The sequence below is a fragment of the Macaca thibetana genome, chromosome 1 (assembly GCF_024542745.1).
Source record: "Macaca thibetana thibetana isolate TM-01 chromosome 1, ASM2454274v1, whole genome shotgun sequence".
In the NCBI taxonomy this organism is placed as follows: Eukaryota; Metazoa; Chordata; class Mammalia; order Primates; family Cercopithecidae; genus Macaca; species Macaca thibetana.
In genome coordinates, this window is record NC_065578.1 from 92125568 (window position 1) to 92140418 (window position 14851).

At 39.2% G+C, this 14851-nt stretch overlaps 1 protein-coding gene across 5 annotated transcripts in view; it reads right to left on the reverse strand.

Annotated features, from left to right (window-relative positions):
- The window catches only part of EVI5 (ecotropic viral integration site 5), a 280650-nt gene that overhangs the window by 243888 nt on the left and 21911 nt on the right, over positions 1-14851 (reverse strand). The window lies entirely within an intron of this gene.

Here is a 14851-nt window from a genome sequence, read left to right on the forward strand (position 1 = left end):
AAACTGGTAATAACCACAATGTTCATCAATCAGAAAATAAGCAAATAAATTATGACACTACCATACAACAGAATGTAATGAAGCCATTGAAAACAACATAGTTCCCAATTTGATGGAGCCAATCAAATATAGGTAAACAATACGATATACATACAATATAATACCATTTTTTGATAGGCTATCAATCTATTAACAGCTACCTCAAGATAGTGAGAATGTAGCAAGGGAAATAAAAACAGAGAAAGAAAACTTTCCTACTTTAGTGACTTTTGTATTTAAAATTTTTTAGTATCATGTAAGCCTTTTGTAATTTTGTTTTAAAAAGTTGGTTAAGGCTGGCCAGGCGCGGTGGCTCATGCCTGTAATCCCAGCACTTTAGGAGGCCGAGGCGGGAAGATCACAAGGTCAGGAGATCGAGACCATCCTGTCTAACACAGTGAAACCCCGCCTCTACTGAAAAAAAATATACAAAACATTAGCCCGGTGTGGTGGCAGGCGCCTGTAGTCCTAGCTACTCAGGAGGCTGAGGCAGGTGAATGGCGAACCTAGGAGGCAGAGCTTGCAGTGAGTGGATATTGTGCCACTGCACTCCAGCCTGGGCGACAAAGCAAGACTCCATCTCAAAAAAAAAAAAGTTGGTTAAGGCTGGGCACGGTGGCTCATACTTGTAATCCTAGCACTTTGGGAGGCCAAAGCAGGTGGATTGTTTGAGCCCAGGAGTTCAAGACCAGCTTGGGCAACATGGCAAAACCCCATCTCTACAAAAAATACAAAAATTAGCCGGGCATAGTGGCGCACACCTGTGGTCCCAGCTACTCAGGAGCCTGAGGCAAGACGACTGATTGAATCTATGAGGTCAGAGGCTGCAGTGAGCCATTATTCAGCCACTGCACTCCAGCCTGGGTGACAGGGCAAGACCCTGTCTCACTAAATAAATAAATAGACAAACAAATAAATAAAATTAAAAATCTGGCTAAGACAACAATCAGGCAGACCATATGCAAAATGTTAATGCAACAAAAAGTGAAAAGAGAACTCAAATTACATATATATTCAAATTAGATCAAAGATATAGGCAGAGACATGAAGAAAATACATCAAAATTAAAATAAAGGTTATGTCAGAATATGAAATTTGGGGTCAGAGAGAGTCCTTTCTCTTTTTTCTAATTATCTCCAATGTGGTTATATAAAACTTATAATGAAAGAATGAGATCCACACATCAAAAAAAAGGTGAAAGATGATCTAGAAAAAAAAAAAAAGACACTAGACAGTAGCCTAAAGAAGATAAATACTATCTAATGTAGTTTTGTTTTTAAAGTAATTCTTGGCTGGGTGCGGTGGCTCACGCCTGTAATTCCAACACTTTGGGAGGCCCAAGCAGGCAGATCGCCTGAACTCAGGTGTTAGAGACCAGCCTGGGCAACACGGTGAAACCCCATCTCTACCGAAAATACAAAAACTTAGCCGGGTGTGGTGGCACCCATCTGTGGTCCCAGATACTTAGGAGGGAGAACTGCTTGAGCTTAGGGGGCAAAGGTTACAGTGAGCCGAGATCACGCCACTGTACTCCAGCCTGAGCAACAGTGAGATCCCATCTCATAAAGAAAAAAAAAGTAATTCTTATGTGTAAATGTTTTCATTATAAGTGATCCATATTTATGGAAAAAAAAGAAAACCAAGAAGAAAATTTAATGGTCCACAAACTCACCACTCACATAATCAGTGCTTTTTTTTGAAAAAATGATGGAGCATGATTAATATACAGAGAGACACCTAAGCCTCACTCAGAAGTAAAACTGTGAACTAGCTACAAGTCGTTAAGGGTTTCAAACAGACTTTTTTTTTAAGTATATTTATAGTAAAACATATAAAATTTGCCATTCTCATTATTTTTAAATGTATGGTTCATGGCATTTAAAACATTCACAATCTTGTGCAACCATGAGCATTATTTCCAAAACTTTTTCATCATCCCAAACAGAAATACCATATCCATTTCCCTTTCTTGCATCCTTGGGTAACCTCTAATTTACTTTCTGACTCTATGAATTTGCCTATTCTATATATATATATGTTACAGGTGGGATCATACTTGTATGATTATATGTAAAACTAGCCTTTTCTGTCTGGCTTATTTTACTCAGCATAATGTTTTCAAGGTTCATCCATGTTGTAGCATGTATCAGAACCTCATTCCTTTTTGTGGCTAAATAATATTCACATTCATACATATACAGACACCGCCCACATACATTCTGTCTATGAATTCATCTCTATGCTGAGGGACATTTGGGTTATTTCCACCTTTTGACTCTTGGGAATAATGCTGCTATAAACACGAGCATACAAGTACCAAACTGAGTTTTAATAGTTTGCTCTGGCTAAACTATAAAGAAAACACAAGTAACAGAAACTGCCAAAAGCAATTACCACAATAAAATTCAATGTAAGACATTAACTTTGTGATTTTTAATATTATTTATACTTATTTTTCCAAATTTTCTTAAATATGTATTATTTTGCATAAATGAGGGGAAATTAATTTTTGTAGAGACCTTTGCCATGACAAGAAAAATATGTTCTAATCTGAAAAGATATAAAGTAAGGAAATAAAAGGGAGAGAGCAACACAATGCTGAAGATATCAGGAGATCATTACTGAGGTCAGGATTGCAGGTTAGCAGCACAGCTGAGAAGGGAGCGGACTTGGAGCCTAAAAGCATCTTTTTTTCTTTTTTCTTGTTCTGAATAAGAGAGGGTACTAGTCTTCTCTCCATAATGACGAGCACAGCAGCCAGTATACACTAAACAACAAAAGTTGGCTGAAAGAAGCTGGGCACAGTGGCTCATACCTGTAATCCCAGCACCTTGGGAGGCTGAGGCGGGAGGATCACTTGAGGTCAGGAGTTTGAGACCAGCCTGGTCAACATGGTGAAACCCTGTCTCTACTAAAAATATAAAAAAATTAGCTGGGTGTGGTGGCACACACCTGTAATCCCAGCTTCTTGAGACACTGAGGCAGGAGAATTGCTTGAAATCAGGAGGTAGAGGTTGCAATGACCCAAGATCACGCCACAGCACTCCAGCTTGGGTGACAGAGTGAGACTCCATCTCAAAAAACAAACAAACAAAAAAAAAGGGTGGCATAAAGAATTAATGAATAGGCCGGGTGCAGTGGCTCACACCTGTAATCCCAGCACGTTGGGAGGCTGAGGCGGGCGGATCACAAGGTCAAGAGATCGAAACCATCCTGGCTAAGACGGTGAAACCCCGTCTCTACTAAAAACACACAAAAAATTAGCCGGGCGTGGTCGCGGGCACCTGTAGTCCCAGCTACTCGGGAGGCTGAGGCAGGAGAATGGCATGAACCCGGGAGGCAGAGGTTGCAGTGAGCCGAGATTGCGCCACTGCACTCCAGGCTGGGCAACAGAGCGAGACTCTGTCTCAAAAAAAAAAAAAAAGAATTAATGAATAGATAAGCTCTATTCATTTAAAAAACATGACATAAGCTCTACCACCTATGTCATATTTTTTAAATTATTCATATTTTCATTCTCAAATTGACTATTACAAGTACCTCATGTTTCAAAGTAAGTTTTATAGAAACCATAAACTCAGGGAAATTGGCAGGTAGGTGAATGACAGGTAATTATGTCTCAGGGATCATTATTTAAACTGCAACTTTGCTTAAACAAAACTACAAACCAGAATGTGCAGACTTATAGCACGATATTTTTTTAGTGGGTATTTGTCTAAGTATGTGTAATACCAAATGTATCCAGAGTTCTTTTCTTACTTGCTTCTAAAATAAACAGCAATATATCAAATTGAGAAGCACATCCTAAAATGTTTGCTAAAATTTCAAAATGCTGTATCAATGCAAATATAAAAGGTCATTAATTTGTATCTGTATACATCGTTATGTCTCCCACCTCAAGGAGTTTTCAAGGAGTTAGAAACTCTGAGCCCATAAAAAACCTGATATACAACTGAATTAGTACATGAAAAGTTAAAAATAATATTTACACCAGTTCCAGTAAAAATTTTTTTAGGAGATGGTGTCTTGCTACATTGCCCAGGTTGGTCTCAAACTCCTGGGCTCTAGTAATGCTCCCGCCTCAGTCTCCCAAGTAGCTTGGACTACAGATGTGTGCTACAACACATGGCTTAGTTCCAGTAAGATTTAAGGTTGGTACAAATATCTTATTACAGTAGGATTTAAGACTAGTACAAATGTAATATCTACCTTCAATCTTTTAACAGGTTATAAGAATTGTTGTTCCAATTCTGTAAATGGGAATAAACACCCATGTAATGTCTTGCGTAAGTATTATCAAAATACTTGATATTAAAATGGAATGTAAGTTTTAAAACATATCCAAAAAGAAGAATTTCAAGTTATGTCTTTCACTTATTTAAGCTAACAACTATCAAAGAGAGATGGAAGCTACAAAGATACACAAAGTACTGGCTTCAGAAGAAATAAAAAAACAGAAGAGTAGGAATTACAGAGAAAGGGAAAAAAGAGGAAATAATAGCAACACGACAGACAACTATCTTTTCTTAGATGTCTATATGGCATGTTTCTCCAAGTTAAGATTATCTGTAGGCATATAACATATTTCTTTCTCTCTCTGATCCTTCCTTACAGCTAACTTTCAGGAAAACAAAACATGTACACAATGATACATCACTGCTGCTGCTACCACCATCATTTACTATATGCTTTACTACATGCCAGGGACTGTGACAAGACTTTAGATTCATTATCTTATTTAATCCTCACCATAACCCTGAGATAGATTTTACTGAAGCTTATAGAGGTTAAACAACTTACCCAAGATCCCTTAGCTAATTAATAAATGATAGAGCCAAGATACTAAACATTCAGCCCTAAATGTTCTGACAACTATAAATCACTGCTAAGAAGGTAAGCTAAAACTAACTGTAGAACATAAAAGTCAAAACACAGCATATCAGAATATGTCATGACCCTGAGGATTTTACTGCCTGCCAAAAACTAATCTATTACCTATTTAAGAAATTCTATTAACTAAAATATTAAAGCAGAAATTATATTTGAAAATGAAGTTGTCAACATGAAAATTCCTAACTTATCTGAAAACAGCCTATTATAGACTATACTTAATCATTTTCTGCTACATCAATGTAGTAATACCAGTATTTTTTAAAAGGTCTCAGAGTGGGAGGGTGGGAGGCAGGTAAGGAAGGAGAAGTTACTTACTGGGTACAATATACACTATCCGGGTGATGGCTACGCTAAAAGTCCAGACCTCACCACTACACAACATAACCATGTAACGAAAACTGCACTTGTACCCCTAAATCTGTAAAAACAAAAAAAAAGGGCTGTGCATGGTGGCTCACACCTGTAATCCCAGCACCTTGAGAGGCCAAGGCAGGAGGATCGATCCCTTGAGTCGAGGAGTTCGAGACCAGCCTGGGCAACATAGGAAGACCTTGTCTCTACAAATACATTAAAAATTAGCCAGGTGTAGTGGCACATGCCTGTGGTCCCAGCTACTCAAGAAGCTGAGGTGGGAGGACTGCTTGAGCCTGGGAGGTCTGCTTGAGCCTGGGAGGTCAAGATTGCAGTGAGCCATGATCACACCACTGCACTTGGCCTGAGCAGCAGAGTGAGACTTTGTCTCAAATAAATAAATATATATACATATACTAAAAATGTTTAAAGGTCTCAAGAATATCAACAAAAATTTTTATAATTTTTGTATTAAATATAAACCCTATAAACCCAAACAGAAACTTTCCTGACTTTAAAATTAACATTTTGAGGCAGGCACGGTGGCTCACACCTGTAATCCTAGTGCTTTCAGAGGCCAAATTAGCCGGGCATGGTGGTGTGTGCCTGTAGTTCCAGCTACTTGGGAGGCTAATGCAGGAGGATCACTGGCACCCTGGAGTTTGACGCTGCAATGAGCTATGATCATGCCACTACACTCTGGCCTAGGTGAAAGAACAAGACTCTGTCTTTAAAAATAAATTAATTAATTTAATTTAATTAACATTTGGGGCTGGGCATGGTGGCTCACACCTGTAATCCCAGCACTTTGGGAGGCCCAGGAGTGAGAATCACTTGAGACCAGGAGTTTGAGGCTGTAGTGACCTATGATTGTGACACTCCACTCCAGCCTGGGTGACAGAGGGAGTCTCTTAAAAAATGAATAAATAGAATTTAAATGAAAGGAAACCTCTTCATAAACTATAAGCAACAGTTTCTAAAGAAAAAGAAAGGAAGAAGAGAAAATGAGAGAAAATCAATAGAGAAAAAGCATCAAATGGCTACCACATCATAATTACATGCCTATATCAGAGGCAAATGGAAATTTTCAAAGGGTAAGAGAAACACTAAACTAATTGGTTTAGTGTTTCTCTAAAGTTGGTTACAGGACTTAAGTATAAAAAACAAATCTAAATATAAAATGTCAGGTTTGTGGTTAATTTTTTATACTTAATGCTCTAGTAGTATGAGTTTGTGTTTTAGTTGGAAATTTATATTTATATTCACTGTTAGAGAACTTTACTAAACAGTACCACATGCACTGCTCTCCAGCTAAATAAAACCCCCTAAATCAGCTAAACAGCTCAGAAATATCTTGAGCTACATACAAAGTTACCACATATACCTACACTCATTTTTGCAACAGTTCAAAACATCTGAGTACTGCTGATATTTCTGTGTTATCTGATCAAGGCATTTCACATGAATAAATGAAGTATTACTCAGTTTAAGCATTTTCAATGTTTGTTAATCTAGGAATATTTAAAATGATAGTAGACCACAGGTGTGGCAAGAAGTCTTTCCATAATTCCATTTCTACTCTAAGACAGAACACATTTTTAAACTTCCTCTCCCTGGTCCTTACATGTAAGGAAAAATACCAGCCACACCCTTAGATTCAATAAAACCAGAGTTAGCAGCTGGTGATACTGATTACCAAACTTATTTTAAGATATCCAAAACTGTACGAGATAGAGCATGCAATTACCCTGAAAAATTAGCATTTATTTGGCATCTGAAACCTTCTGAATTATACAAGTGTAACTTCGCTCAAAAATAATTAATGAAATACTTTAACCAGCCATTTAATCTACTACCTAACATTACGTCCAGTACATTCATTGCTAGATTATACTTATTTCTTATGAAGAAATAATGATCTTAAAACTATAAATAACAAATTACAATTTATTTGTTACAAATAACAAAAATTTCCATGGTCTGTGAATCTGAAGTAAGTTTCCTACATGCTAAAAAATTATGTCTTATTTACTGTTATATGCTTTGGTAAACACAATCTATAAAAGAATTATACAAACCCAGGACCTCTTCTGCTACTAGGCCAACCTAAATCATCCAATGAACAGAATAATTAATATTTTTAAGCACATACATCAGTTTTATGAGGTGGACAATATAATCCTCCATATTACCATAAGAAAACTGTCATATAGGCAATTTTGGTAATATATTTAACAATCTGGTAATTCAACAAAACTGAAATCAATTTTGCTACTAGATATTCCTTATATATATATCTTCAATTTCATTTGAGGTTTCTGCATTTTTTTCCTTTTTTTTTTTTAAATAGAGATGGGGTCTCACCACGTTGCCCAGGCTGGTCTTGAACTCCTGGGCTCAAGTGATCCTCCCGCCTCAGTCTCTCAAAGTGCTAGGATTACAGGTGTGAGCCACTGTGGCTGGCTGCTTTATGCATTTCGCTTTCCTTTAATATTATAATCACAAAATTAATATAGCTGCTATTTATACTGATGACCAAAACATATAGCAAGTACTGTTCTAGGCACTATATGCTATTATTTCCACTCCTCATGACCAACTTTACACAGTAAATATCAAGACACATATTTTTCTGATAAAAAAGAAAAAAAAAAAGACCCAGAAAGTTTATACACAACAAAGACATGAAACAAAACCCATGTTCTACTATGCCATGCCACTTTATTTCCCAGGCACCAATTCTTTTTACAATCAAATTATTTTCAACACAGAATTTTGCTAGATTCCCTACCAAACCTAAAGTTGCCTTCCTTCATAGAGAAGGAATTATTACATGAACCATTTTGCTGTATTACCAAATTACTGATTTCCCCACAAATCCTTTTGTGTTAAAACTCGGGGAAAAGGGCGGGGCACAGTGGCTCATGCCTGTAATCCTAACACTTCGGGAGGCCAAGGCAAGAGGGTCGCTTCAGACCACAAGTTCGAGATCAGCCTGGGTAACATAGTGAGATTTCATATCCACAAAAAAATCTTTTAAAAACTAGCCAGGCATGGTGGCATGTGCCTATAGTCCTGGCTACTCAGGAGTCTCACACAGGAGTCTGTCCAAGTGTCAGGAGTCTGACACTTGGGATTACTTGAGCCCAAGAGTTCAAGTTTACAGTGAGCTATGATCATGCCACTCCACTCCAGGCTGGGTGACAGATCAAGACCCTGCAAAAAAAAAAATAATAATAATAATAATAATACAAATAATAAATAAATATATTGAATAAGAACACTGGAAAACTGAAATTTGATTATTTAAGCTGCACCTAAAATTGTTACACCTAAGCTGTTCAAGCTCACAAGTGAGGAGCTAAGCCTATTCCCTAACCTCAACCTTCCAATGCCACAACAAAATTGTTTTGTTTCATTTTGTTTTTTTAAAAAAAAGGATATCCACACACAAATTTTTCTTGACAGCAGCAAAGGTATTAAAATGTTTCCTTATGTTTCACGCTAGTGCTTAAAAATACAAATTCAGAACAAGCAACTCTTAAAATACAGTATATATTATATGAATTTTATATTTCAGTAGACACAATATATGCAGCACGGTGTTAAGTATGCTCAACAGCATTATCATTCCCTTCCCAATGTGAAATAAGAATGAAGTACTACTGTTTTGAAAAATCCTAAAATGTCAATAAGAATCTCAATATAATCCTCCAAATGGGTAAATAGTGCCTAGATCACAGCAAAGGCCTAAAAACTCGATTTTAATGCTAGTCATTTTAATTACTTTAATTACACAGGTAATTACTTTAATTACAGTAGTTCCTCCTTATCTGAGGTTTCACTCTCTATGGTTTCAGCTACCTGCCATCAACCTGGTCCAGAAATATTACTTGGAAAATTCCAAAAATAAACAATTCATTAATTCTCGGCCAGGTGCGGTGATTCAAGCTTATAATCCCAGCACTTTGGGAGGCCAAGGCAGGCGGATCACTTGAGGTCAGGAGTTCGAGAACAGCCTGCCAAAATGGTGAAACCCTGCCCCTACTGAAAATACAAAAATTAGCTGGGCGTGGTGGCACGCACCTGTAATCCCAGCTACTTGGGAGGCTGAAACAGGAGAATCACTGGAACCTGGGAGCTGATATCACACCACTGCACTCCAGCCTGGGCGACCCAGCAAGACTCCGTCTCAAAAAAAAAAAAAAAAAAAAAAAAAAATCCAATTCATCAATTTGAAATTACATGCCATCTGTCCTGTTCCACCTGGAACATGAATCATCACTTTGCCCAGTGTATCCATACTGTATATGCTATCCGCCTGTTAGTTACTTAGTAGGCATCTCGGTTATCAGATCCACTGTTGTTGCTGTATGACAGTGCTTGTGTTCAAGTAATCCTTATTTCACTTAATAATATTTAACTAGTAATAATTAATTGTTGTCTTTACTCTGTTACTGTGCCTAATTTATAAATAAAACTTTATCATAAGTAGGTATGAACAGGTAAACACATACTATGCATAGAGCTTGGTCCTATCCACAGTTTCAGGTATCACTAGCAGTCTTGGAATGTATCTCCTGAGGATAAGGGGGAACTACTGTATAGGTAAAAGAAAAGAGCAATGAAATTATGAGGTGGAAAAAATGTTCTATCTTAATGAAAACTGGATAAAAGATACATGTGAAAAATCAGGGAATTCTGGCACAAATATACTAAATATCAGTAAAATAATTTTTTAAAGGTCTTCTGCATCTCAGCAGGTAAAGTACTATGTTCTATTAACAAGATGCGTGGCTTTGACAAGTTATTTAAGTTCTTTGAACCTTGGTTTCTTTGAATTATATAATAATTCTAATGCTTTCCTGTTGTAACATTCCAGAGAAAATTTATACAGACTCAAAAAAGCAGATTTTTTTTTGGCAGAGCACGGTGGCTCACACCTGTAATCCCAGCACTTTGGGAGGCCAAGGTGGGTGGATCACTTGAGGCCAGGAGTTCAAGACCAGCCTGGCCAACGTGGCGAAACCCTGTCTCCACTAAAAATGCAAAAATTAGCTGGGCATGGTGGTGCATGCCTGTAATCCCAGCTACTTGGGAAGCTGAGGAAAGAGAATCACTTGAACCTGGGAGGCGGAGGTTGCAATAAGCTAAGATCACACCACTGCACTCCAATCTGGGCAACAGAGTGAGACCCTATCTCAAAAAAAAAGAACTCACATAAGCATGTATTTTATGCAATGGTTAGTTTCAAATATAACAGGAAAAAAAATTCTCTAAATGTTATACTATAATAGAAAACTAAGGTCTTAATTCCCTGAGCTCCATATACTAGGCTACAGAAACAATCAGACATTTCTGGGACAAGTCAATACAATGAGAGTACATTAGCAAGACTAAAGATACATAGCTACACAATAACTGACTTTCAGAAGATGCCAAAAAAGCATTTAGGACGGCAAGAGTTTTTTTTAAATCTGATATTAAAGGAATCTAAAGTGTTACACACTTAACTCTGACACATATCCACACCTCTCTAGTTCTCACCTGCCACAGGCAAGTAAGTGTTCTGTCTAAAGTCAGAAGACTTCCGTCAGAGCTTATGCTCTTTGGACTCTCCTAGAGCTCAAGTGATTGCTCCCTTCTTCCCAGTTTCTGCTTTTCTGCTCTCAATTTTTAAACATGCTCCTCCGCCATATTTAAAAATCTTGGCTGGGTGTGGTTACTGACTGACACCTGTAATCCCAGGACTTTGGGAGGCCAAGGCAGGTGGATTGCTTGATCCCAGGAGTTTAAGACCAGTCTGGGCAACAAGGTGAAATCTCATCTCTACAAAAAATACAAAAAGTAGCCGGATATGGCAGCACATGCCTGTAGTCCCAGCTACTCGGGAGGCTGAGGTGAGAGGACTGCTTAAGCCCAGCAGATCAAGGCTGCAGTGATCCATGAATGCACCACTGCACTCCAGCTTGGACGACAGGGCAAGACCCTTTCTCAAAAAAACAAAACAAAAACAAAATATCGCTGGATCTTCATTCCACCCCAAAGTACCCTGTGTCTCACTGTGTCCTCCCTTCCCCATAGCTAAGCAACTACAAAAAATGTTTACCTTTTCACTCTTTCCTTTCTCACCTCCCACTTTTTCATTGCAAACTGGCTTCTATTCTACCATTTTTCTGAAACCACACTTAACTAAGGTTACTTACTGAGAACCTCTGTGTTGCTAAATCAACTAAACACTTGACAGTCCTTATCTTACTTGCTCTCTCTGCAACATGTGCCCCAGTACCATTCTCTCCTTTTATTCTGATTTTTCTGATTACAAAATACATGTTAAGAATCCAAATATCGGCCGGGCGCGGTGGCTCAAGCCTGTAATCCCAGCACTTTGGGAGGCCGAGACGGGTGGATCACGAGGTCAGGAGATCGAGACCATCCTGGTGAACACAGTGAAACCCCGTCTCTACTAAAACTACAAAAAACTAGCCGGGCGAGGTGGCGGGCGCCTGTAGTCCCAGCTACTCGGGAGGCTGAGGCAGGAGAATGGCCTGAACCCGGGAGGCGGAGCTTGCAGTGAGCTGAGATCAGGCCACTGCACTCCAGCCTGGGCGACAAAGCAAGACTCCGTCTCAAAAAAAAAAAAAAAAAAAAAAAAAAGAATCCAAATATCACAGAAAAAAATGGAAGTCAAAGTACTCTGTAATCTCTCTCTCAAAGACAGTCACAGTTAACAACATGGTAATATATTCATCAAGATTTCTTTTCTAATAATACATATGACATATAGGTATACAGGTAATTTTTTAGATTTTACAAAATTAGAAAATTTTACATATTTCCTTGACAATTTTTTTTACTTAACGTACTTTGATCTTCTGTCCTTGTCAGTATTTGCGGCATGAAGATTAATTCCTCCCCTCCCCACGCACCCCCGCCACCCTACCTGCCCCAGGCAAAGAGCTCCATATCCTAATACCTGGAACCTGTGACTATGTTATCTTATATGGCAGAAGGTGCTTTGCAGCTGTGATTAAGTTAAAGATCTTGAGATAGGCCAGGCATGGTGTCTCATGCCTGTAATCCCAGTACTTTGGGAGGCTGAGGCAGGCGGATCACGAGGTCAGGAGATCGAGACCATCCTGGCTAACATTGCGAAACCTTGTCTCCACCAAAAATATATAAAATTAGCCAGGCGTGGTGGTAGGCACCTGTAGTCCCAGCTACTCGGGAGGCTGAGGCAGGAGAATGGCATGAACCCGGAAGGCAGAGCCTGCAGTGAGCTGAGATGGCGCCACTGCACTCCAGCCTGCATGACACAGTGAGACTCCGTCTCAAAAAAAAAAAAAAGATCTTGAGATGGGAGGTTATCTTAAATTATCTGGCTTGTGCCTGATATAATCATAAAAGTCCTTATGAGAGAGAAAACAATGTGAAGGCTCAAACAGAAAAAATTTGAAATTGCTATACTGCTGGGTTTGAAGATGGAGGATGCGGCCAAGGAACGCAATACAAGGAATACAAGGAACATAGCTCCAGAAGATGGAGAAGATTCTCCCCTAGAGCCTCCAGAAGACACCAGCCCTGCTACAATCTTGACTTTAACCCAGTGAAACATTTTGAACTCTGACCTTCGGAACTGTGAGAGACTAAATTTGTTTTAAGTCACTAAGTTTGTACTAATTTGTTACAGCAGCACCAGAAAGTAACACAGTATATACACCATATTCCATAAGCTGTACAGCATTCCATCACACAAATGTACTATACTTTATTTAACCAATCCTCTATTGATGGATACGTGGGGTGCTTCCCATTTTTTACCATTATTAATGTATGTTAAACATATTTTTCCACATGTGTACGTTTCTCTAGGATTTATTCCATAAAGTATAACTACTAGGACAAGTAACATGATATTACAAGTTTTAACAGATATAAAAAGAAACCTCCAAAAGTCTGGGTTTTTTTGTTTGTTTGCTTTTTGAGACACGGTTTCGATCTGTCACCCAGACTGGAATGCAATGGCCCAATCCCGGTTCACTGCAACTTCCGCCTCCCAGGTTCAAGTAATTTTCCTGCCTCAGCCTCCCAAGTAGTTGGGATTACAGGCACCTGACACCACACCCAGCTAATCCGTATTTGTATTTTTGTAATTTGTAATTGTATTTTCAGTAGTGACAGGGTTTCACCATGTTGCCCAGGTTAGTCTTGAACTCCTGACCTCAGGTGATCCACCCGCCTCGGCCTCCCAAAGTACTGGGATGACAGGAGTGAGCCACAGCGCCCGGCCAGAAGTCTGTATTTTTACTCACACTAACAACATTCCAGTCCCTCCCTCCCTCTTCAAAGTTCTATTTTTTTAACTTCTGTTAAATCACTTTCCTTGGTTTCCTTTTATAGTGGCTACTCCTTTTGGTCTTATGCAGACTCTACATCAGCTCATTTCTTAAATGTTAATGGTCCCCAACATTCCAATTCCATTCTATCCTTCCTACACACACTCCCAGATATATTTCATACTTCCTTTTATCCCCAATTACTACTTACAAACAAAATGGAATTCATTGCTCCTTCCCTTTAAATCTTTTCCTCCACAGTGTTTCAACATCCAGCAGCCTATAACAGATACATAGGGGTCACCTGATCCCTACCTTATCCTCACCCCATATATCAAGTCTAAGGAGTTCATGTCCTTATAGCACTAGAATCCATAAACTTATCTACCTCCCTACCAATTCCTTTGATAAGGAATACATCAATTTTCTTTTTTTTTTTTTTTTTTTTTTTTTTTTTTGAGACGGAGTCTCCCTCTGTCGCCCAGGCTGGAGTGCAGTGGTGCAATCTCAGCTCACTATAATCTCCGCCTCCCGGGTTCAAGCAATTATCCTGCCTCAGTCTCCCAAGTAGCTGGGATTACAGGCGTGTGCCACCACGCCCGGCTGGAACACATCAATTTTCAAGTGTATTACTTTACTGTGTGTTTTCCCTATTCCAAGTCTTATACTCTCACTGTACCAGATATTCTTTTTTTTTTTTTTTTTTTTTTTTTTGAGACGGAGTCTCACTCTGTCCCCCTTGCTGGAGTGCAGTGGCCGGATCTCAGCTCACTGCAAGCTCCGCCTCCCGGGTTCAGGCCATTCTCCTGCCTCAGCCTCCCGAGTAGCTGGGACTACAGGCGCCCGCCACCTCGCCCGGCTAGTTTTTTTGTATTTTTTAGTAGAGACGGGGTTTCACTGTGTTAGCCAGGATGGTCTCGATCTCCTGACCTCGTGATCCACCCGTCTCGGCCTCCCAAAGTGCTGGGATTACAGGCTTGAGCCACCGCGCCCGGCCAGATATTCTTTTTTTTTTTTTGATACGGAGTCTCTGTCACCCAGGCTGGAGTGCAATGGTGCGATCTTGGCTCACTGCAACCTCCACCTCGCAGGTTCAAGTGATTCTCCTGCCTCAGCCTCCTGAGTAGCTGGGATTACAGGCACGCACCACCACACCCAGCTAATTTTTGTTATTTTTAGTAGAAATGGGGTTTCACCATGTTGATCAGGCTGGTCTCAAACTCCTGACCTAG